Here is a 25,865-nt window from a genome sequence, read left to right on the forward strand (position 1 = left end):
TGAGGCTGTATTTTCTAGGGTATTAGAACTTTTGCAGAAATACATAAATAGGCCTACTTCGGGGAAATTCCCTTTAGGTATTTACTGGAGTAACAAGTTAGTTGAGAAGGTCCACTCCTGGTATTTTGTTTTCCTGTGGCAAGATGAGAAGGCTGTGCCTCTGCTTTTGAGCTATCAGAACCTGCCCCCCCCACCCAAAAAAACAAAAACAAAGAAACAAAAAATAGCCCTCAGGGGCTGAGAGATTCTGGGCATTGAGATATATCCCCTCATGCTCCAGGACTTCTTTTCTTGGGCGTGATTTGTCTCATAGGAAGATGTGCTCTTCCTAGCAGGGCTGTTCTTGGCACTAGAGTGGTAAGGTCAGAGGATTAAGCATCAACGTGAACTTGGGGGAAAGTCACCAGCTGACTTCTTAGACTTGCATTACTTGTCGACCCAGCTAGGCATGAGCATGCGTGAAAGCAGCACCTGTCAGGTCAACAGGGCAGGAGGCAACCGAGGAGCTACAACTACAATTCCACGCGGTTTGGGGGCCAAGGGCATAACTAGTAACAAAAGCATTGCTTTGCCTGGTGTCATTCCCATTCTCTGGAATGCAAAGTACGCTAAGCAGCCAGGTATTGAAATATTCAAGGAGTCAGTAAACTGGACCTTAACTACTTCAGTTTCTCCCATCCCATAACCCTTCATTTCATAGATGTAGAAACGGTTTCAGAGATGCAAGTTCACTTAGTGATGGTTACCTTGCTGGTTCAAGGCAGAACTAGGAATAGGGCTCAGCAGACATTATACAATATTCTGTCCATACACTGGTGACTGAAGAAATAATTGAATACTCTTCAATTACTTGGCACAGCTGGGAAATAGGTAATTCTGGTCACCTCCGGGATAAACAATTTAGGAAGTGAAATGACCCAGTCCATGGATATCACCGCTCAACCTTGGAACCAAAATATCTTTTGGGGATGCCTAACCTCCCAGGTTGGGAAATCTCGCTCCTGTGCTTTCAGAAGCATAGCACTTTGACAAACACCAATCCTCCATCTAGGGAGAAGACCATCCATCACACTGTTACTATACTTGAAAGACTTCTCACAAAGGTGAAGAGGTCAGGTGGCTGCTGACAACTTTAGCTAACCAGGATAAATCTAGGAGACAAAATATAAATCTGTTCTCCAAACTTCAAAACACAGAAAGGAAAGTTCTTCAGCAACAGACTAGGAACAGCTATTTCTAAAATATCATTCTGATTCAAAACTAAGAGCTGGAAAGGATCAGAAAAATTGGCCCATGTTTATGAAGGCGATTACTGAGAGAAAATGTGAACTTCTGGATACCCCTGGTGTCCTCAGCTAGCCACCTAAACTGAGAATTGAATGAGGCTGTTGAGGAAATCTTAACGCCTACTGGGTGCTCAGAAAGCAGGTTAAAAACCTCTGTTAGCCATTGCTGTCCTTTTGTAACAAAGGCTTCGTTTTTGATTTGCTAGAGGCCCCACAGTTAGTGATTTCCTCTTTATAAGGCAGAGAGATCACTGAATTTAGGGCTCCAATAGACATGGACCTCTCAACCAGTCCCACCCTACCCCAGGGGCTTTGCACAGGAACACTCCTCCTCTCAAATGTTTTCATTGCTATCTTCACCGTTCATTTCAGCTCTCAGCTCACATGTAACTCCAGAGAGGCCAGTCACAACCTTATGAAAGGACCCCCCCTCCATCCCTCTGCCACCCCACGACCTCTTTTACTTTCAGCATGATATAGTCATGGGATTGAATCCATTGCTTACTATGTACAAGTCACTTAACCTCTCTGGGCCTCCCTTAGTTTCCTCATCTAAAACAGTAAAACATTCCCTACTGCAAAGGATTTCTTTTTTTTTTTAAGGATTAGATGATAATACATGTTAAGCATTTATACTTGGGACTGGCAAAAACTGACAACTCAATAATTCTTAACTATTCATATTACCATAATATGAAATTATTTATTCACTGCTTGCTTTCCCCCTGTTTTCTACCCTCCCAACTGCAATAGAAGCTCCCCACGAGAAGAGAACTGGTCATTCTACTTCACAAATGTATCCCTAGTAGCTAGAACAGTGTCTGGCACATAATACTCAAAGAATTTGTCGAATGAATCAATCACTAACCTTGCATAGGTCCCAAATTATTTCAGCCTCAGTTTTCTCACCTGTGAAAGGGAGATAATGGCTACCAGCCCATATGGTTTTGAAGAATCAAATGAGACTTTATGCCCCTATTTCTCCAGCTATAATACATGTGCCCTGGGGAAGAATTTGGAATCCTAAGGCTACATAAAGCGAACCAAAATACGCAGCACAGCTACTCAGAGGTTTGATTTTGCAAGAATATTCAGGGGAAAAAGAACTTTGAATTTTTATACTCAGAATAATTTCTGAAAGTTATTAATTTGATTTTGCTCTTTCTGCATTAAGCCCTGCCCATTTAAGAAGTCTGACATTTTTATTCCTTTACCTCAGGAGTAGATGTGTTGGCGAGTGACAATAGCAGCTCACTTTTGTCCCCCACCCCGCAAAGAAAAGGAAATGTTGAGGGTGATTATGTTAACTGAGCCAGTGAGAAAGAGAGGATAGAGATAAGGAGAGGAGGAAAGATTCCCCCACGAAATGGAAGAGATTCTTTGCAGTGGAGTAAGGAAGATAAAAGGACAGATATTCATACAGAAAAACTTTGGTGCCCACAGGGTCTCAAAGTGGAAAATATAAGATTCTGGGACCTTTAGATAGCTCTAAGGGACAAGGGACCCCAATAATGATTAAAACGAAATTTCCCACTAGCCAGGCAAACTAGGCACTCAGAGGAGTTGAATATTGGTTTAGTGAAATAAATGTGTCATTTCTTACAAAGTTAGAGAATAAAAATCACTCCAGTACATTGCTTTACAAAGCCTCACAAACCTTACTCAATCCTTACACAACAGGCAAAATACTGCTTTTCTGTGCCAGTCTATTTTTTGTTTTGTTTTTCTTTCGAGTGTATGCGTATGTATAAGGAAGAACAAGCTCAAAGACTCAAAATATTAATTTGCAGTGACTGATTGGAAAATGCACTTTGGAATTCAAGAAAGTCAATGGTCATAGCGTCAACCCGTATTAGACAAACCACTTCCATGAGAACAGATTAAACTCGAATCAGTGGCAGTGACAGAACTAAAAGTGTCCAGCAGAGCAGCCACTTGGGACTTTTTTGATGCCCACAAACTAGCTTGATGTGTGTTCTTACCACAAAATCCAGTTCCTTTATGTAAATTAGTTATATAAAACTATAGTATTCGTGGTAAAATAAGGCCTCTACCATTCACCATTTTTCTTCACCCGAAAATTCCTTTGATGAGTATTTCCCAGAGGTGATCAAAGAGGTTGACCACAACAGAGGCCTTTCAATCTACCAATAATACAAGTACCCCTTGAAAATGTGTTTAGAATGGCCACTGGAGCCTGAAAATTGTGCTTGATCACCTGTGGGCATTACTTGGGAGCACTGCTCTTCGGTGATGAGTTTTTGAAACTCAAACTTACTGAAGTTTATAATACAATAAAAAATACAGTCATCATCTATACTTATATAATTACACAATTCTGGACTCTTGAAAGACGTGGCACCAAGACACAGAAGAAAATTGTCTGAACATTGAACCTGTTGTGTTGGCTGATGTTTAATTTGCTCTAATTTGACTCAGTTGTCACAAATGGGTAGATTCAATAAAACAACATTTTGCCAATAACCTACAAGTATAAAACTACATTCTTCCTAGTGTAACACTTAAGATATTATTACAGTAAGGAGAGTAAATACATAGTAAAAAATAGAATACAAAATTTGGATGAATGTGAGACTTGAACTTCTTCTACACATTCAGTAGTCCACTGCTGGCTACTTGCACTCAGGTGATGTTTGTTCACTCACTCACTTTTAAAAACACACTTAATATGCAAATGAACTTTAAAAGTAAAAAATAAATGGTCTCCAAGTTCAAGGTACTTTTACTGCACAGTTATTCAAAATGATTTCTGAGAGTGTTCTTGGGTTCTTTCTGCCCTGCAGCATGGACTCTTATTTTGACTATGTACCAGAGTTGGTATTTGATGTTATACACAATAACAGCAACACTGGTTGGTAAAAGATTGAAACACTTGCATAGTGGCTGGTAAATTGCTGTCACTCCTAGCTTCTCCTATCCCTACCCCTGAGAGCCCCAGGATATCCCCTGATCCAGCAACTCTCTCTGCTGGGTCCCCCAGAGCCCCACAGACCTTTGTTCCCATTGGACAGTTCCCATGCTATCGAGGTTGTTAAGTATCGTGAATATTCCCCATGTGTTACACTCTTTCTTTTCCTCTCCCCCTATGCCAGCCTTGAACGCCTTTTGCTCTCCCTTCATCTCTACGTTAGCGGCAGCCTTAGTCCTCATCTCAGTCAGGATGCCCTCCATGTCAACAGCATATACAGTGACTAGTTAAGGAACACAGTGTGCCGCCTGACTCAGCCTTGAGAATTTTGCTGGAGTCACTGAGACAAAGGCACCTGCTTTCCCCTGGGATGTAACTGGTAGAATAAAAGCAGAGGCTGGTGGGCACCATCTTTGCCACCCCTGTGGAAGAGTCTAATGGGCGATTGAAGACAACACAGAAAAAGCCAAGTCTAAGGGTGGTGAGAGACTGTGTGAGCCCCTGGATCCAGGTACTTGATGTATCCCCTGATTTCAGGTAAGGAGCCCAGAAGTTGATTATTTTCCTTGAGCTGGTATATCACCCGGAACAGAGTTCTCAAACAGAACTTTTAAATCATTTTTCCATCTTCAAAAGGTGAAGAAAGCCTAATTTCTTCCCCCATAGGCTCTTCAGCCCTCATAGCTGGTTTCTTCCTCTTCATGTAAGTCTCTACCATTCATCACTATTTAAGTCATACGTTAACAAGTTCACAGAAAACACCACTTAGGGAGGATTACCTGGCTGAGATTTCCAAGGGTAGCATGAAGCCTAGATATTTTATAACATCACCTGAGATGGAAAAGTTGCAAAGGAAAGTGGTAGGGAACACCAGGAGAGGAATTTAATAAACTCTGCTACAAAATTACCTGATTTCTACCTGGGCAATTAAATTCTGATTAAACTAACTGCTGGGTACTAAGACACAAAAGGCAAAATGGTCTCACACCAGGGGAACAGTCTTTGTTCTCTACTTTCTTATGTCACAAAGAATGGTGGAAGAACAGGAAGTAAAATTAATATTTTGAAAATAGAAGTGGGGACTTTTAACTAGTACTGTGTTTCTCTCCAAGGGGAGAGGGGTGAGGAGGAAGCACACTGTGTTGAGTGTCAGGATTTTAATTTTACTCAACTAGATGCCACTCTTCCAGCAAGTAACCTGATTTTATGCATTATAGGAAGAGCTCTCAAAATGCAGTACTTGGACGGGCAGCAGCATCACCTGGGAGCTTGTGAGAAAGCTAAATTCTTGAGCTCCATCCCACACCCACTGAATCAGAAATCTGTGGGCGGGTCCAGCAATCCGTGGTTTAATAAGCCCTCCAGGTGATGCTGATGCACTTGAGTGCTTGAGAATCTCTGCCCGAAGAGTTCCCCAACCATGCTTTACAGGAGCAACACCTGGGGAGCTATTCAAACTCGCCATGCAGCCCACCATGCCAATTATAGCAGATGCTTTGCGGGTGGGAGTCAGTTATCAGTTATTTTTCGAACTCCCTATGTGATTGCCAAGTTCAACCAAGTTTGAGACCCACTGTGTGAAGGTGTCACTGGCTCAATAACTGACACCTTGGGGAGATCCTAAAACTCTGATTTTTTATTCTGCTGGCAATCTCTTCAAAGTGGGTGCCCAGAGTAAGAGATGGAGGCAGGGCTGGAGAGGGGTCTCTGAGAACTCCAGCTCCGCAGTGCGTTCACCATCTCAGTGCCCTCTTAGCTCTTAGCAAGAAGAGCTTCTCTCCTCCATGATTCCCTATCACGCCCCTCTCTCTCTTTCTTTCATGGCCTTTACCCCATCAATCTTCACGTCCGTATACGTTTATCATCCAGCTCCCCAAACAGAACTATAACCATAGAGGGCATGGGCGGTGTGTTCACCGTTGCTTCAGGAGTGATTAGTTGAGTGCCTGAGATACAATAAGCACTGAAATATTTGGTAGCTGACTGAATACATCTTGACATAACTCGTATCAGGTAAAGACAGCTGAACCCTTTCCTCAGCCATTGTGTTTCAAAGACTTGGCTGCCCCAAATTACACAAGTGAAGTGTCCAAGGCGATGAACCCCTGGACATAAAAAAGAAACGTACCAAACCTTCCTTTTAAGCAGTAGCATCATCAAGAGTCAAAATTCTTAATTTTCACTTTGACTAAGCACGAGTTAATCTGGAAATTTCTTGCAGTCTAACTCCTTCATATTAATAAGCATCTCTGTTTTTAAATATCCAAGTCCCTTCCACTTTTAAAATCTCACTTTAGACAAAATCTTTGTGAGGAACTTCAAGGGACCTTGGGCTACTTTCTCCAATCGCTATTCACAAAGTTCAGGGAAGGTTATTACCGGTGTGGCTAAAGTGATCTATCTTTTGCTTAACTGAATAGAACTACCATTGGGTTGTATATCAGAAGCAGGTGGGAAGTAGCTCATTTATTACCTGCCATCATTTTCCTTAAAAATTCATTTTTCATTAAATCACTTAAACCCAAATTCACTCAGGCATTGCATCCCTGAGGATTAGATCATAAAGTTCAGTCAGTAACTGTATCAGTCCGTCTTGAAACTGATAACAAAAACATCGACAGTGATGAATATATTAAAATGTTAATATATACCTTGCCTACTTGTACTTTTACTATCACTTTGCCCTGCTTTACAGGAACATGAGAATAGTTTACATAAAATATTTACTATAATAACAGTTCAATACATTTTACACCCAGCAAAAAAAAAAAAAGAAAAAGAAAAAAAACCAAAATTAATCCAAAAAAAAAAAGCTTAATCCCTCACAGCCAATCTTTTAAGCATAGGCACTAACCAGGAACCTTCACAGGAAGTCAGTCCACTCTCCTGACTACTCAGGCTGGAGGCCATAAGAGGCCTGCAGAACTTGATTACTCTGAGGCTGTAATGAGCACAGCGTGTCCTTATGTAAAAAACAACAGAAAGATAGAGGAGAAAACATTCACTACCTTGTGTTCTAAGACTGCAGGGACACCAATATTTCATTTCAGATGAGAATGCAAAACACCATACCTGGGTACTGCATGTGAACACCTTTAGAGTTTAATAACAAAAAAACCGTGAGAACAAGAGATGTGAAAGTACCTTGAAATGACTGAAAAGGAAGGGAAGCATAAGTCATACACAGCCAAGACCTTACTTTTTAAAAAGAATATTGTTGAAAAATGTCCTACCTGTCTCAATTCTGCTCTCCACCTCAACTCCGGAGCACGGAGAAGTAAGACTAAGTTTAATCTTTCCGCAGGACCCGCTTCCTGAGTTTTCTCACTAGTGTGGGCTTCCTAAAAGAGACCGTGAGGAAACAGCGAAGACTGAGGAGTTGTCTGCCTGCAGGTGCTGACAATACACAGACACACACAGCTGTGTCTAAGTGGGCCACGCCCAGCACCGGGAACAGCACGGACAAAGCGGGGAGGCCTTCCCCGCACAGCCGAGCTGAGCCTGCTCATTCAGTCCCGTTTTCACCAGCCCAGCAAGCCCTTCTCATTGCTTTTCATTCGCTTCATCTCTCATGACCATCCAGCAGTGTTATGGGAGATGGTGAGCGTTCTTCTCTCACGGGCTCTAATTCCTTGCTACTCATAGTGTGGTCCATGGACCAGCAGCACCTGCATCACCTGAGAACTTGTTGGAAATGCAGAATCTTGGGCCCCACCCCACCTGCTGAACCGGAATCTGCTTTGTACCCAGATCTCCACGTGATCTTTTTGTTTCTACTTTTTTTATTGTAATACATACATCATAAAATTTACTACCTTAGCCATTTTTAAGTGTACAATTCAAGCATATTAAATACTTTTATAATGCTGTGCAACCATCACCACCATACATCTCCATAGCTCTTTTCGTCTTCCAAAACTAACACACTATATCCATTAAATAATAATTCCTCTTTTCTCCCTCCCCTAGCAACTGGCACTCACCATTCTACTTTCTGTCTCTATGCTTTTGACAACTCTATCTCACTCATATAAGTGGAATTGTATAGCATTTGTCTTTTTGTGACTGGCCTATTTATTAGCATAATGTCCTCAATGTTCATCCATGTTGTATCGTATGTTAGAATTTCCTTCCGTTTTAATGCTGAATAATATTACAATGTGTGCATATACCATATTTTGCTTGTCCATTCGTTCCACATTTTACTACTGTGAATCATGCTGCTATAAACATGAATGTACAAATACCTCTTTAAGATCTTGCTTTTAGTTCTTTTGGGTATATACCCAGAATTACACTTGCTGGATCATATAGTAATTCTATTTATAATTTTTTGAGGAACTGCCATACCATTTTCCATAGCAGCTGTACCCATTGTATGTTCCTACCTACAGCACACAAGGGTTCCAATTTCACTGCATTCTTACCAACACTTATTTTTATTTTTTTGATAGTAGTCATACTAATGGGTATAAGGGTATCTCAATGTAGTTTTGATTTGCATTTTCCTAAAGATCAGTAATTTTGACCATTTTTTCATGTACTTATTGGCCATTTGTATACCTTCTTTGAAGAAATATCTTTTCAGGTCCTTTGCCCAGCTTTTTTTTTTTTTCTAATTTATTTATTTTATTTATTTTTGGCTGCGTTGGGTCTTCATTGCTGCACATGGGCTTTCTCTAGTTGTGGTGAGCGGGGGCTACTCTTCGTTGCGGTACACGGGGTTCTCATTGCGGTGGCTTCTCTTGTTGCGGAGCACGGGCTCTAGGTGCACAGGCTTCAGTAGTTGTGCCGCAGGGGCTTAACTGCTCCGCGGCATGTGGGATCTTCCCAGACCAGGGCTCGAACCCATGTCCCCTGCATTGGCAGGCGGATTCTAAACCACTGAGCCACCAGGGAAGTCCTGCCCAGTTTTGAATAAAGTATTTTTGTTGTTGAATTTTAGGAGTTTTCTATATATTCTGGATATTAATCCCTTATCAGATAATTGATTTGAAAATACTTTACCTCATTCTTTGAGTTCCCTTTTTACTCTATTGATATCAACTTCTGTTACACAAATTTTTAAATTTTTCATGAAGTCCAATTTGTCTATTTTTTCTTTGGTTGCCTGTGCTGTTAGTGTCATATCCAAGAAAACTTTTCCAAATCCAAAGTCATGAAGATTTTGCCCTATGTTTTCTTCGGTTTTATAGTTTTAGGTCTTACATTCAAGTCTTTGACCCATTTAAAATCAATTTTTTATATGGTATTAGGTAAGTGTCCAACTTCATTCTTTTGCATGTGGATATCCACTTTTCCCAGAATCATCTGTTGAAAAGACTGTCCTTTCCCATTGCCTGATCTTGGCAGCTCTGTCAAAGATCATTTGGCCGTATATGCAAGGGTTTATTTCTGGGCTCTCTATTCTGTTCTATTCCATTCCATTCCATTCCACTCCACTCCACTCCATTCCATTCCACTGATCTCTGTGGTTGCCATTATGGCAGTACCACACTCTTTTGATTACTGCAGCTTTGCAGTAGGTTGTGAGATAAGGAAGTGTGAGCCCTGCGGTTTTGTACTTTTTCAAGAATGTTTTGGCTATTTAGGGTCCCTTGAGATTCCGTGTGAATTTTAGGATGAGTTTATATTTCTGCAAAAAATGTCAATGGGATTTTGATATGGATTGCATTGAATCTGTAGATCTCTGAGTAGTTTTGACAATCTAACAATATAAAGTTTTCCAGTCCATTAACATTGGATGTGTTTCCATTTTTTTGTATCTTTTAAAATTTCTTTCAACAATGCTTTATAGTTTTCATCGTACAAGACTTTCACCTCAGTGGTTAAGTTAATTCCTAAGTATTTTATTATTTTTGATGCTATTATAAATGGAGTTGTTTTTGTCATTTGTTTTTCAGATTGTTCATTGTTAGTGTATCGATATGCAACTGATTTTTATGTGCTAACTTTGTATCCTGCTACTTTGCTGAATTCATTTATTAGCTTTAATAGTTATTTTTGTGGAATCTTTAGAGTTTTCTACATATAAATCATATAATCTGTGAATAGAGGTAATTTTACTTCTTCCTTTGCAATTTGGTGCCTTTTATTTCTTTTCCTTGACTAATTAAACTCACTAGCATTCCAGTACTAGTTGAGTAGAAGTGGTGAAAGTGGACATCTTTTTCTTTCAGTCTTTCACCATTCAGTCAGATGTTTGCTGTGGATTTTTCACAGATGGTTTTTATTATCTTGAGGTAGCCTCCTTCTATTCCTGTTTTGTTGGGTGTTTTTATCATGAAAGAATGTTGAATTTTGTCAAATGCTTTTTCTGTATCAATTGAGATAATCATGTGGGGTTTTTTCCTTCATTCTGTTTATATGGTGCATTATATTGATTGATTTTCTTATCTTGATACATTATATGCCCAGAAACACAAACTAATAATTTAAAAAAATGCATTAGTCTCCTAAATTATGTAGAAAACAAAATTTACAATTACAAAACCAAAATTACAATAATATTAGATTTTAGGCTAACAATTGCTTTTTAAAAAATATATTAGTGTTTTAAATCATGCAGAAAACAAAAAGTTGAGCTACAAACCATGTTCCAATTATACTAGCTTTCATAATTGCTCATGTATTTACCATAATTGGGATTTTTATTTCTTCATGTAGCTTTGTTTTACTTTCTAGTGGCCTTTCATTTCACCCTGCAGAACTACCTTCATCATTTCTTGCAGGATAGCTTTAGTGGTAACAAATTCCTTCAGCTTTTATTTAGCTAGGAATGTCTTAACACATTATTGACTGGGGGATTTTTGCAGAAACTAACTCCTGTGACCGTAATACGTCTCCCGTCAAAGATGTGTTAATTTTGCCCTCACTTTTGAAGTACCGTTTTGCTAGATAGATTCTTGGTTGACCATTTTTTTCTTTTAACACTTTGAATGTATCAGCTCACTACCTATGGCCTCCAAAGTTTCTGATGAGAAATCTGATGATAATCTTATTGATGACCATTTGTATGGGATGAGTTGTTTCTCTCTTGCTTTCAAGATTCTCTCTTTGACTTTTGAAAATTGCATACAATATGTCTCAGTGTGGGTCTCTTTGAATCCATCTTACTTGGAGCACATTAAGCTTCTTGGATATTTATATTTATATCTTTCCTCAAATTTTGGAAGTTTTCAGCCATTATTTCTTCAAATATCCTGTCTACCTTTTCTCTGTCTTCTCCTTGTGGGACTCCTCAGTGAGTATGTTGGTCCACTTGGTGTCCCATAGGTCCCTTTGACTCTGTTCACTTCTTTTCAATCTTTTTTTCTCTGTTCCTCAGAAACAATAATTTCCATTGCCCTATCTTCAAGTTTGCTGATTCTTTCTCTGCCTATTCAAATCTGTCTTTGAATCCCTGTAGTGAAATTTTTATTTCAGTTATTGTACTTTTCAACCCCACAGTTTCTTTTTTTTTTTTTTCACAGTTTCTTGTTGGTTTCTTTTTTAGGTTTTCTATATCTTTATTGAAATTTCCATTTTGCTCGTACTTTGTTTTCTTGATTGTCTCCACATCTTCCTTTTGTTCCTTAAACATCTTTAAGGCAGTTGTCTTAAAGTCTTTGTGTAGTATATCTGCCATTAGGCCTTTTTCAGGGACAGCTTTTGTTGATTTATTTGTTGCCTTTGAATGGACCATTCTTTCCTGCTTCTTTATATGCTTTCTGATTTTTTGGATGAATACTGGGTGTTTGAATATAATAATATATAATATATTATAATGTGGTAACTCTGGAGATCAGATTCTACCCCTCCTTCAGGGTTTGCTGGGCTTTTTGTTCTTGTTTTTATTTATTTGCTTTTTTGCATTGTTGTAGGGTGTCTCTGTGCTGAGGAACAGCCTGTGGTGTAAACTCAAGGTCTTCATAGGTCTTTTCTGAACCTTTCCCTGGACATGCACAGCACGTGTCACTTCCTAATATTTCCATTTGTGCAGTTGTTTTAAAATGTCCCAGTCTTTAATGTTTGTCTCCCAAGAGGGGAAAAGAGAGTAAAATGAAAGAAACGGTGAAGGGGGCCCTTCCTTTAAATCATCTGGAGGTCACTTCAGCCAGAGAGGGAGGGGCTTACAAAAACAGGGGGGAGGTACAACAACTAAGACTGCCCATGGTTCCTGGAATGAGTGGGAGATGGGTAGCTGGTACCATGCTAAGAGCTGAAATTGACCAAAATTAAACACAATTTATCACCCAAGCCTTCCCCTGAAAGTTGAAGCCTTCGATAGACTCTAGAGTTCCAAAATAGTTATATCAGAAAGATTCTGCCAGTGCAACTGTTGTCTGGGTGGGGAGATAAATTCCCACTGCTTCCTACTCTGCCATCTGTCCAGAATCCTCTGTCCCTGGGTGATCTTTATGCATATTTTAACGTGAGATGGCTGCTCTGAGTCACTTTTGGCTCACCACTTGCTCCAGACCCTTTTCTGAGCACAATGTCTCCATCTCCAGGCCTTGGCTGGAACCTGGCTTTTCCCTTGATTCTACTTTGCAAATCCTCTCAAGTAAAGCCTGTCCATTGTCACCTGTCCTTGAATTTGAGGGGCAAAAGATTGCTTTGTATGTTTTAGGAAAAGCCACTCTCCTCAGTGCCATTTCTCTGCCAGGCACTGTTAAGTGCTCATCCATCCATTATCTCATTTAAGCCTCACTATGAGCTAGTGCAGGAGATGCTGTTGTTATTTCCAGTTTGTAGAGGAGGAAATCAATTGTTATAAAGGTGTGGTCTCCTAAGTAACAAAACCACTCAGCTAGTGAGCGACGGCTGAATTTGAACACCATTTCATCCAAGTCCAGAGTCATTACCACTGCTGCCTCTCTCGCCATGTCCATTCTAGATTTGAGTTTGTCATCTCTCCTGCAAAAACCCATTGCCTGTTTCTTATGCGTTTCTATTGCTGCCATATGAGACTACCACAAATTTAGCAGCTTACAGTGACACACGTTTACTACCTCACAGTTCTGTGGGTCAAAAGTGCCAAGGTGCTTGGACTTACTTCTCTGCTTTGGTCTCACAAGAACAAAATCCAGGTCTCAGACAGACCAGAGGCTCTGGAGGAGAATCTGCTTACAGGTTCACTTAGGATACTGGCAGAATTCAATTTCAAGTGGTTGTAGGATGGAGGTCCCTGTTTGCTCACCAGCTGTTGGTCAGGGGTTGTTCGAGAGGCCTGCACACTTCCTGGTTTGTGGCCCTTCATGTTCAAAGTCAGCAGTAGTGGGTTGAGTCCTTCTCACACTTTGAACTGCTCTAACTTCCCTTCCTGCCTCATCTCTCCTACTTCCAGCTGCAGAAAGTTCTTTGCTTTTAAGAACTATTGTGATTAGATTGGACCCATGTGGACAGTCCACAAAAGTTTCCTTATGATAAGGCCCTTAACATTAATTCAATCAGCAAAGTCCCCTTTTGCTATGTTATGTAACATACTACCAGTTTGGGGGTTTTAGACCATGGACATCTTTAGGGACCTTTCTGTCTACCATGCCTTGAACCTCACACTGCTCAATTATATCATTCCTTTCTTTCCTTGTCATATCATTAATATTTTCTGTTCTTCTTATAGTCACAGTAAATGTATAGTCATTTAAGTAAATGTGTGGTGTCCTTCTCTTCAACATTCTCTTCCTGTTTTACCCCTAACCTCACCCTGAGATACATTTGTGACCACTCTGGTGACTTTCTTTCTTACCATCAAGTATTTTCACCTCCAATCCACTTTTCACGGTCGTGCTTTGTTTTGCACTTGTCAGCAGGGAACCTGTAGAAAGAAATAAAAAGTTATCCCCCAGATGCATATGGGGGCTGAATTTCAATCACAGCATTACTGGCTTTTATTTGATAGTTTATATATGCAAAATGGATTAAAATCAAATTTAAGAAGCAGGAACGATACCTGGTAATAGAGGATATGATTATACAGTATCCGTCAAAACATTTCAGTAAACTGATTTAAAAAAAAAATCAAGGGTAAACAATTTCATCGACTCAAATGTCAGGGTTTGGTAGACAGAAATATGATTTTAGAATGAAACCTTTGAACAGTTCTGTGGAATGACAGGACTTGATTTTGGCATTGAAATTTGAACTTCCTTGCTGCTTTTAAAAACGTATTAAGCAGGAGATCGGTACTAAATTTGGTTACATCAATATCATTTTAGAGGAGGGAGTATGATTTACATGCTATATAAAACCCATTTTCTCCACTACGGATAGAGAAATGGGGCATCTTCTTGATGAAGTCACATAAGATCTCAGTTAAGCAGGAGCCATGGAGATGCTGTTGTACATAATGAAGACTTAAGAAGATGCTGAGGTTTTCTCTGTGGGGTTTTGTTTTACTGCATCAATTTATCCACTGTAGCTGTGAAAGGCAACCCAGGAAGCATGCATTCCATTGCTTCTGGACTGCCACAGAAGTGCCAGCCATGAACCTCCATATTTTATAATAGGCGAAATAGCATCTTTCAAAATGAGGTTTTTATAAGTTGCTTATAAAAATAAGGTATTCAGGCATTGAGAAAAGATTATTTTTAATTGGGCTTGATTTTACTTCCCTGAATTCAAGCACACAGCCCAAATTGTTTGTAAACTTTAAGAGCATAAAATAAGGTACTTGTTTAAAAAAAAATCTTGTTTAAAACAAAAACCTTGTTAAAAAAAGAAATCCACATAACGTGGAGATTTTTCTGATTTGGTAGGTTTGGAGGAATGGTCAGGAATATGAATGTTTAATAAACAGCCCATCTAATTCTGTTGATCATCATAAACGGACCATGCTTTGGGTAATACTATTCAAGCACTACTTCTCCCAGCTGCTAGTTCAAATTATGGGGGAGGGAGAAAGAAAACAAACAAACAAAAAAGGCTGAGACAGAGGAAAACAGGAAGGGAGGGAAAGAACTGCAACTTTAATCTTCAAAAAAAAAAAAAAAGGTGTGTTCTGCTTTCTGTCTCCCCAAGTCTTCTCATATTGCAGCACTAATAATAACACCTCCAACTAAAAGTCAAATTTCATCGTTCATTAAGAATTCATAGCTTCTGGAAAGCTGCGAGGCTCTAAGAGCCCTTCAATGACTCAAGAGGAAATGCTTCTAAAAGGCTAAAGTAAGAGCCAAAGTTTGAGCCATGTCCCCAAAATCTCCCTGAGATGGGCTTCTATCCAAATGGATACAATAGCAATTTACTCTCTCCTCACTGTTCTTCTTTCAAAAACACCAAAAGAAAAAATATATATATCACATTCTCAGTGAATGGTCATCCTAATCATTTCAAAATGCAAATGCTTATAGAAGTTTGGAGCAGTGGCGATAATCACAAACCCCCACTAACAGTGTAGTGGTTGAAAAATCATTGGCGTGAGCTACCCCTTCAACAGTGTTAATTTGCAATCAAGTCAAGAGCTGTTCTAGTGAAGCAAGAAGCAAGAAACTTCTGTCTGAGGGACAGAAGTTCAACCCAAAGTGGGAAGCAACACAATAAGGGTGCCATGACAACTATCCAAGAGCCTAACACGTAAAGCTCATCTACCAAGTTTTTCAAGTTACCAAATGAGTCCACGCTGACAAATCTCCTATAGGTAGTCTTTCTCAAACAAGCAGTTTAGATCCTTTTAATGAAATATAATACTGAACACAGGAAGTAAACCTCCAGTTGTAACACCGTACTTACTCTCAACTATATTTTTAACATTTATTGAGCACCTATCGTGTGTAAGTGCTACCCCATAGGGTTGGGAATGAGAGGTAGTATAATTAATAAGACATCATTTGATGCCCTCAAAGGGACTCACAATCCAGCAGGGACGTAACTGTGAGTAAATAATTCCCAGACAGGAACAGAAGGAACGTGGAATATTCCATTCTCAAGGTTCAAAAGAGAAATGAGAGCAAGGAAATAAAAGGAACATTTCTTTAGTGCTTCCTCCTTGCCAGGCACTATGCTAAGTTCTGTGTATTTGTTATTTATTGTTGGTCAACTATGTGGCTACTTTTCCATTATATCCTAGAAGCAGACTGCTGGAATGTAAAGCAAAGTTTTCACCATATGGCCATGATTTCCCCCATCAAGCAAACAAACAACAAAAATAACCTTCAGTTTCTTGAAGCCTTCCTCATTTCTAAGTTCATGGCTCTTTTTACTATAAAATACCTCCTTATCAGGAAATAGGAAATGCCTTAGGGGTAAATATCCAATAGCAAATTCAGAATTCAAGAGAAAGAACACAGACTGTTTGCAGGTCTGTTACTTCATACTCATAACGCCCAGAGGGCTCTCTGGGTGCCCCGTTCCCACCTAAAAATGTGTTCTCGAATGTAGGACCTAAAATGAAGTCAGGGTGAAACCTACACTTGCTTTGACATAAAACCACATCGAGAGCTAGCCCCACCCTCAGATCTAGTGTCTTGAGTTTCCCAACACTACTCCTCTCTCCAAGTCAAATGCCTGCACTGCAGGGGCACAGCAGGGTTTGCATCTGTACCATATTGCTGCGCTCCCTCTGAATATGGGCTTTTGGGAAAGAGACCCTCTCCTTTTTCCGAAGTACAAAACTGGTACACTGAGCACAGAGCTACGCAGTCTTTTCGGGGGTGCTCCTGATACCTCCTGGAGATAAGATGCTACTATTTTTGAACGCCTGATTGAGGTCCTGAGCTGCAGGATCCCCGGTCTTGAATGCAAACACTGACCACCTGCTTGAGTCAAAGGCAGAGTGGAAAATTTGAAAACACAACCAAGCAATTTAACATTTTGCTTCAACTTCCAAATTACTGAGCGAGAAAACTGAGTAATACCTATCTACCTCTCAGGAAGAGACAATTAATGAAGATTTTTGCCGTTTTCTAAAATTCTAAAAAACCAGTGAAAGTTGATGTTTTATATTCTGCCCACATTGCAGAAATTAATGGGTTTCCCTGTTCAGAATAAGCAATGAGGACTTTGTCCTAACTGGGAGGAGTCCAAAATGTGGTAAAAAAAATTTTGCTGATCCCTTCTCAATTCATTTTAAGTTTTGTCTGTTGCATGGTCCTGAAAGTTAATTTTCTGAAAGGGTAGCTTTATATATCACTGTGATTTTCTCAACTAATCTTTCTATGTGGGATTATAAAGTCAAAAATTGGTTGATTACAAGCAGGGAAATAATATTCTCTCTCTTGGCAATTGCTTCTTCTGCTTAGATATACTGTTCTGTAAGTTAAACTTGACCCTCTGATTACTCAAAACGAATAAAGACCTTAACTACCCTTTGGAACAATATATTCTCTTGATTTTTTCATAAAGTTAATAATAATAACAATAATACTAAATAACAGCAATATTAATAAGAATTAACTAGTTTAATTACATGACACACTTTATCAATTAATCCAAATGATGGTACATAACCCTTTTCTTCTGTTATTTGTTTTTCTTTTTCATTTTTAAGATACCTTTTAAAGAAAGCCAGAATAACTGAGTAATTATATGTCCTACATGGCAAGACTTTGCTGGTGAGGGTATATTCTGGTAACTTTAGACAGCTGACAAGTTTAATTGTAAAGTTATATCTGTTAGGATTACCTCTGAAAGCCTATTTCCTGTTGTATTCAGTTTATGTGAGATGAGCCCTTTGGATTAATTATTTCCTCCATACACAAACATCTATTTTCATGGTGGCTTGAAATGCAAACCTAATTTTACACAGTCACTTTTCTTTGTAAGGAAGTGGATGACTCTAATGAACATGTACCCAGAGAGCATATGGTGATATAAAAAAGAAAAAGCTAAAAATAAAATTCAGGGTGAAGAGTTTCCCCAAGTGTGGTACAAGTAACAGGCATAATAAAACAAAATCATCGCAGGTGGCACATGGACAGACATTTTTGTTTACATGGTTATCTATTTATTTGATTACCCTTTAGAGAAAACATATAACTAGTACAATAAACCCCCAAATTTTCTGGCCCGAAATGCTTAGAATAAGTAACAGGTATAAAAAAGTGAGTTGATTTAGGATAAACATTAAGAAAGTACTATTTGGGCGGTATTGAGATAAGGCAAACATTGCAAAGTGTACTGAGAATGACTGGTAAACATTGGTACAGCAGTACAGAGTGCTACAAAACCTGGCCCGGGACCCTGGCTCAGCCATTTAATAGCTGTCAGATTCTGCGTTTGTAAACACCTTCCCACAAGAGCCTGCTGGAAGAATTTTTAAAATCCACTTAAATCTTGTAGCATGCTGCTGGTCACCTAGTAAACCCTCAATAAATGTCAGTTGTAATTACTCATCACAATAAAAGTCTCATCCTAAGGACTCACCTAGCAACAAAGCAAAGCAAACCACTTGCACTGGGTGGTTATAGGCACAGAAGAGTATTATTAGGAAAATCATACATAGCTGTTTAATTTTTTTTAAGAAAAAAATTGATGAAAACATCAAACAAATTGGTCCTTAATAATAACTCTTACATTTTTTAAGCTAAAAATATGTGTACTCTAGCTATTTATTATACAGCATTAACCTTAAGTTCCTTTTGCATAGCGATAGTGTTTTTTTCAGTCTTGACATCTTCTAAAGTGTTAAACATGGTATTTTCACCTAACTGGCTCTCGATATAGAAGTATGGAGACAGCTATCATATATATCGCTTCACTAATTTTGAAGATTTCCTTACCTACTATGACTTTGGAAGGAAGTAAATATTCAGAAAACACAGCTTTTAACTGATGTGTTTTTGCATTCTTGGTAAGGAAAATCCTCATATTTCATAAAACGTTACCAGAAGTTTTCTAAATATTCTCAATATTGTTATATTCTCTGTGCTGCATATATCTACCTTGTTTCTAAAATCATACATACAAAGTCCTAAAACATCAGTGACAACGTGTGATTACTTCAGCCCATTCATCTTTTCCAGCTCTACTTGCTCAGAGAGTATAGGTTCTTGTATGAAGGATAAAAAAAAAATCCTACATCTTTTCCTGTATCTGTACTGGGCACTTCATACCTGATCAATAAATACTTGCTTACTAGGTGGTTTTCTAGCAGTCAGGGGTAAATTAGTCAGAGAGCAATCCCATATTCCCCCTGAGAGTCAGTGGTTAATCACTGTTATTTTTTTAATGTTTTAAAACCTTTTTTAGATAGACAAAAGGCATAGCAATGATACCCTTTCCTCCCCTGAATCACACTAAAACCCAGAGGAATTCTGATTAATGGCTAGCATCATGGGACCTTAATAAATGTCATCCAAACTGCTTTTTAGGTGATACTTGAAGATGAATGCCTATTATACTTACCTGCCTTTTAGGATTTATAAGGGTGGATGATTACATTTTTAGTCCTTCTAGCAGTGTTTCTGAAATATGGGCTAAAATGAGTAAATGAGGTACTTTAAAGAGAATGGTTTCTGTTCACTGAAGTCTGGTATGTAATAGCAGAAATGTGGAGACAATCAAATACTCATCAGTAGAGAGCTGGTGCACCATGGTGTATGCCATGCAGCTCTGAATATAAATGAGCCAAATTTGAGTGTATTCATACCTCAGGGCGTCCATGGTATAATGTACAATCAATAAGAAGCAAGTATGAAGTGTTTGAACACAACCCCATTATATTCATGTATCTTGTCTGCCCATAGAAAAGCCACATACCAAACTGTGCATAGGGGGTCCCTGATGACTGGAGTGAGGAGAACAAGAGGAGAGCTTTTAGCTTTTACTTTATGTATTCCTGTCATAAAATTTTACTATAATAAGAACTTTTAATAAGCATTTTCATTTTTATAACCTTTTAAAAACAAAAAATTGTGTTTTAATAAATGTAGTCTTAGACTAGCATTATCTATTGCTTAGATTTATTGCTATTCTACCAGAAGTCATTGTCTACACAGCCTCCTCCTTTACATATTTGTTTTTGTCTCCTCACGTGATAGCTCTAGAAAGACGTGTTGCTCCATGGCCATACTCACTGGGCCCTTTTCTTCCAGTGTGGAAGAAAAACAGAGGATGACTTAGAGCAAGCGTGGGCTTCCGTTTAAAGTCTAAAAGCAAGAGTTTGAATCTTAGTTCCATTATTTGCAAGTTCAAACTTCTGGTTGCAAGGAATAGAAACCCACTGAAGCTACCTGAAGTCGAGGGAAGGTTATTGTAAGACTATAGATCACACATGGAAATGAATTGCAGTTGGAGCTCCTGGGAGATGCAGGTGGAAGCTATGAAACTATCAGAGACTCAGCCACCGCCACTCAACTACATGCTTCCCTGTTCTCTACATCTCTGCAAAATAGTTTCCTTCCCCATGGTTTTGATGCCCAATAACTTATCTGCAAGCGACTTTTCTTGCTATGAAATCTACTCAGGCCTAGACTTCATGGGATCTTTCAGCTTCTTATAATTCTTGTGATCTCTTATTCCTGAGAGATCACACAAATTGAATGAGACAACATTTTGTTTAAAAGGCTCTCATATTTCTTGACACAATATACAGAAGATACCCAACTTCTTTAAACATCAGTATCTTCAACTGCAAAAGGTAAATCCTAATCGTGTAACTGTAATAAGTTTTCTGTAAAATTCTTAGTGTGGTGCCTGCCATACAGTAATGCTTAATAAATGTTAGGTTATGTTCTTCTTACTGCTATTGTTATTATTGAATCCATCATGGTTATTAAGGATTTTAAGAAAATGAATGACCTGCCTCATCCAAGTGGGCAGACTTCACGCATGCCTCCATTTCCACATAGATTCTCAGAGAAGAGGACATCTTAGCACCTGATAGAGAAGTGCACAAGTAAAAATCTTGACAGATCTGTAAAACAATTTATCATACATCAACAGTTCTTCATGGCCATGCATGGAGACAGTAATGCATTTAAAGCAAAGGCAATCGAGATGCTTTCATTAAGCACCAGCCAGAAACTTGCTTCTAATGCAAGGGGGAAAAACCTGTGATGCTCACAGCCCTCTCTGTGTTTTGGTCCAGTGGAAAGGAATCTGACGAAGCACATAACAGGTAGTTCCCTGCCAAAGTGTCAGATACCCAGGGAATTCAATAATGAACAGTTTCCAAACTGTGAAGTGACCCACTTCAGATCCACAAATGAGGAGGGCCTGGCATGAACTTTGGAGATGCTGTAACAGACACACAGACATGTTTTAATTTCATGTTTCTTAAGAAATTAGCAAACAATGTGCTTAGTGATACTCTAAACATAACACGCCGCCATCTGATTAAGGCAACGTGTCAGCTCAGCTATCAACACTGAACATTTATTATGCTCAATGACATTCTTGTCTTAGCTCTCAAAATCACAGGTGTTTCAGCGAAGAAAAGTCAAGACAAAAGTGAGAAGTGAATGCTTTCACATATTTTTCTTCAAAGTTTGCAGCAACACAGTGTTTGACAGAGGGCTCTGACTGCTCAATTTGATGGCCATACAAACTTATAAAAGCTGAAGTACAAGGTTTCCCAGGGGACGACATAATGAAATAAATGCACTCATGAATATGCATGGCTGGAGGAGGCCATCTGTTCTCCACCAACCTCTTTTCTTTTGACAACTCACAAATACCCAGCCCCACCCCCATGCCTTCCCCACATTCCAGAAAAAAGAGCCTTCATCCAAAGATTTTAAAAATCAGTGATGTTTCATCTCAGGCAAGAAACATAGTTACAAGAGAAATGCTTTTGTGGTCAGACTAAAAATAATAAATTAATAAATCAAAGAGTGCTTGTGCACACACCATGAACCTTGAAGTTCTCTGCTGCTCTCCCTTCCCTCAGGAATGAAGCTCTTGACTCTTCATCTAAACTGAAAGTCACATGCACCTGCCTCTTGGGCTACAAATATGAGAACAGGAGGAACTTCAATAACAGCAGAGTAGATAACACTCTATCGTTCAGGAATTCCAAGTTAGTTCCAGTTGCTGTATATCCAAGTTCAATATTAAGTATTTCCCCTGATCTCTTTGGAATTCTTTACTCATCACTAATTCTGAAGGCACAGGATGAGGCCAACCTCACTGTTCAAAGATGAAAAGAAAATTTTTTGAGAAATGAGAAAATATAGTTGAAAAAGAACAAGAGATAAGTTTCTTGGAAAAATTGATTACAAAATGATTAAAATTTTTTGGTCAACTGAATCATATTTGAAATGCATAAAGAACACTTTTGCATATTTATAGGATTCTTTTCGTAAATCTTTAATAAAGTGAATGCATATGAAAAGCATAATCATTCCTAATTCCTTTGCTTTGCAATTTCAGCTTTGAGAATATCTTGCCTTCTAAAAGCAAGGAATACTTTTAGTGAGTTTCTGTATTTCAGAAAAAAATAATCTAAGGTTAAACTCTTCTAACAACAAAATAGGACTTGGAGGGCTTCCCTGGTGGCGCAGTGGTTGAGAGTCCGCCTGCCGATGCAGGGGACATGGGTTCGTGCTCGGGTCCGGGAAGATCCCACATCCCGCGGAGCGGCTGGGCCCGTGGGCCATGGCCGCTGAGCCTGCGCGTCCGGAGCCTGTGCTCCGCAACGGGAGAGGCCGCAACAGTGAGAGGCCCGCGTACCGCAAAAAAAAAAAAAAAAAAAATTGGACTTGGAAACAACAACATAGTCACAGCAGCAGCCCCTGTGTTGTATTAAATTTTCTCAAACTAGCCTGCTTACAGATACAGTCTGTAATAAACTGTTTTATCAGGAAACTGAAAACTATAGGAAAACAATATCTTAAATTCCCAAATGTAGTAAGATAGATTGGAAAGAGCATATATTTTCCAGAATGAGAAGACCAAGCCTTAAACACCGTCTCTGTTTAGTTAACGGCAGTGTGACCTTGGACAATCCACCAACAGTTTCTAATACTCTATACTTTTATCTGTTGAATTGGAATAGCAATACCAACCTCATGGTGCTATTAGGATGATGTGATAAGGTAATAATAAATATGAAAGCACTCTATAAACAAAAAAGGACTTTCTAAAATAAGCCCGAAACACATGTTAAAATGAATTAATTTATAAATTACATTCCTAATAAAAATAAAATGCATTTACTTCCCAACCACTTCTCACCAACAGGTCTTCCTTAAATAGTCACTTATACAGACTAAAACAATTTCACTAATCTTTGCTCTCGGTAGCCTGCTACAGTAGCAAGATACTGAAAATAATTTGAACTATTAGAATTGTGCCCTACCTATATGAATCTTAAAAATGCTCCAGAACACCAGCACCACATCCTAAAAGGATGCTATCAAAGAGGAAGAGAGTTCTGAGAGCACCTTGCAGAACTTATTTCACATCTCTGTGGTCAGCTGCCTCTCTCTGAGACGAGTTTTGGCTGGCATTGTCCAAAGGCCTCTTCGGGCTCTGAAATTCTGAGATTCTGAGAGAGCAGTTTGACAGGACAAGTACTGGGTTGGGAGTCACCAATTGGCTATGTGGTTTTGGATGAAGCAAGTTACAGAACCTCTCTGGGCATTACTTCCCCCATGTGTAAAGTAAGGGGTTTGAGCCATGTATCTTCTGAGGTCCCTCCAGCTCTGACACCATATGCTGCTGTAACACAGTTGAAGTGGAGACGGGGATCTGAGGACAAACTGCCTGGTGCGACATAAATTGCTTCCAAGGCTTAAAACAATGTAGGCAGGGCCTCTAAAATTAAAAACAAAAATCTCATCTTCTTTTGTGGCATTAAGGCAGAACTCGAGACTTGTGTAAGCGATATGATTCTTCTTAAGGGGTCTAGAGAAAACATGTCACAGTTTAAATTTTTTTAAAAGGCAGAGTGTCTTGTTCTTAATTAAAGAACAGAGAAATGCTACATCCTTGGAATAATGTCAGCCAGCTCTATAAAGCTGTTCACAATTGGAACATCAAAAATATATTTTCCAAATACTTCAAAGTTGTACACAATACAGCTTTTATCCAAGGGAGATGGTGAAACTTCAGTTTGACAGAAATGCCAAATTTTGATGGTTTGATGATTTGTTTCAATTGTGAAAATCTTTCTAAATTAGATCAGTTTCCAGAATGTACATTTTAATACTGTCCCAGATCCTGTACCAAAAAAGTCATTTAAAAGTAATTTAATATAAGGTTTTATGACAAAGGGACAAATGACCACTTCAAAAAGAGACGCTGTAGCCATAAAAGGACTTTGACGTGCACAGGACCCACCCCAGAATCTCTACTCCATGTTAATCCTAACTCCATAGCACACACTGAAAAAGAATTTGTATAAGATGCAAAAGTGGGCAAAGTCAATGATAATATTTCATAGACCTGCTACTTATTATTTATTTGGAATGCATTTCTTGTGGGACTGGAAGCTTGACTAAAGTAAAGGCTTAGTCAATGAAATACTCGTAGCGAATGGGTACAGAATACAATTCAACATTTGGCATTGAAATCCAGCCTGGATTCTGTCAGGAACTGCTCAGTTTTATGCATTTCATTCTAAATTCATTAGTAAAACAAAGTTGAGAGGGATATCTGGAATACAACCTCTCTCCTCTTTTGAGACCACTTAAAAAAGCCTAGCTTTATTGATGTACAGTTTACATAACACAAAACTGTTTTAAGTACACAATTTAAAACTTTTGGTAAATTTAGAGTTGTATAAATATCATTATAATGCAGTTTCAAAACTTTTCCATCGCTCTGCAAAGACCTCTCATGGCCATTTTGCAGTCAATCTCACTCCCTGCCCCGGCAACCGCTAATCTGCTTTCTTTCTATAGATTTGCCTTTTCTGGGTATTTCACCTAAATAGAATCATACAATATGTAGCCTTTTGCTCTGGCTTCTTTAATATTTTTGAGGACCATGCATGTGGTAGCATATCTGTATTTAGTTTCTTTTAATTGCTGAGTTGTATTCTACTGTATGGATATAGCACATTTTCCTGATCACCTGTTGACAGGCATCTGGTGTGTTTCTACTTCTTGGCTCTTATGAATAATGGTGCCATGAACATTTGTGTGCAAATCTTTGTAGTCTTTATATCAAGATAGGTTTCATTTCCTTAGGGTAGTTATCTAGCTGCAGAATAGCTATGTCAAATGGTAAGAATATATCTAACTTTTAAAGAAACTGACAAACAGATTTCTAGAATGGCTATAGGATTTTACATCCTATGGATGTAAGGAATCCAGTTTCTTCACATCCTTACCAGTACACATTACTGTCTATCATTTTAATTAAAGCCATTTTAGTGAATGTGAAGTAGAATATTATTGTGATGATAATTTGCTTTTCCCTAATAACTAATGATGTGGTGCATTTTTTCATATGCATATTACTCATTTGTGTTTCTTCTTTAATAAAATGTCTATTCAAATCTTTTGTCCAATTTTAATCAGGTCATTTGTCTTCCTGGTGAATTGTAAGAGTTCTTTATATATTCTAGATACAAGTCCTTAATCAGATACATTCTTTGAAACTACTTTCTTCCAGTCTGTAGCTTATCTTTTCATTTTTTAAATTGTGTCCTTTGAGGTACAAAAGTTTTTAATTTTGATCAAGTTTGATTTATCAATCTCTGTTATGGATCATGCTTTTGATGATGCATCTAAGTAGTCATTTCCTAACCCAAGGTCACAAATATTTTCTTCTAAAGTTTCAGTTTT

General features: G+C 38.7%; 1 protein-coding gene across 6 annotated transcripts in view; it reads right to left on the minus strand.

Annotated features, from left to right (window-relative positions):
- The window catches only part of CRBN (cereblon), a 950,388-nt gene that overhangs the window by 326,956 nt on the left and 597,567 nt on the right, over window positions 1–25,865 (minus strand). For 5 of the 6 annotated variants that reach the window (XM_029241884.1, XM_029241885.1, XM_029241883.1 and 2 more), the window contains 2 exons: window positions 13,946–14,014; window positions 7,449–7,556 (listed from right to left, as the gene is read on the minus strand). The gene's annotated coding sequence lies outside the window, so the exon portion shown is untranslated. The remainder of the gene's footprint in view (window positions 1–7,448; window positions 7,557–13,945; window positions 14,015–25,865) is intronic. The other variant, XM_029241886.1, reaches the window with a different exon arrangement.

This window comes from Monodon monoceros, unplaced genomic scaffold (assembly GCF_005190385.1).
Source record: "Monodon monoceros isolate NGI ecotype Baffin Bay Population unplaced genomic scaffold, NGI_Narwhal_1 Super_Scaffold_3, whole genome shotgun sequence".
In the NCBI taxonomy this organism is placed as follows: domain Eukaryota; kingdom Metazoa; phylum Chordata; class Mammalia; order Artiodactyla; family Monodontidae; genus Monodon; species Monodon monoceros.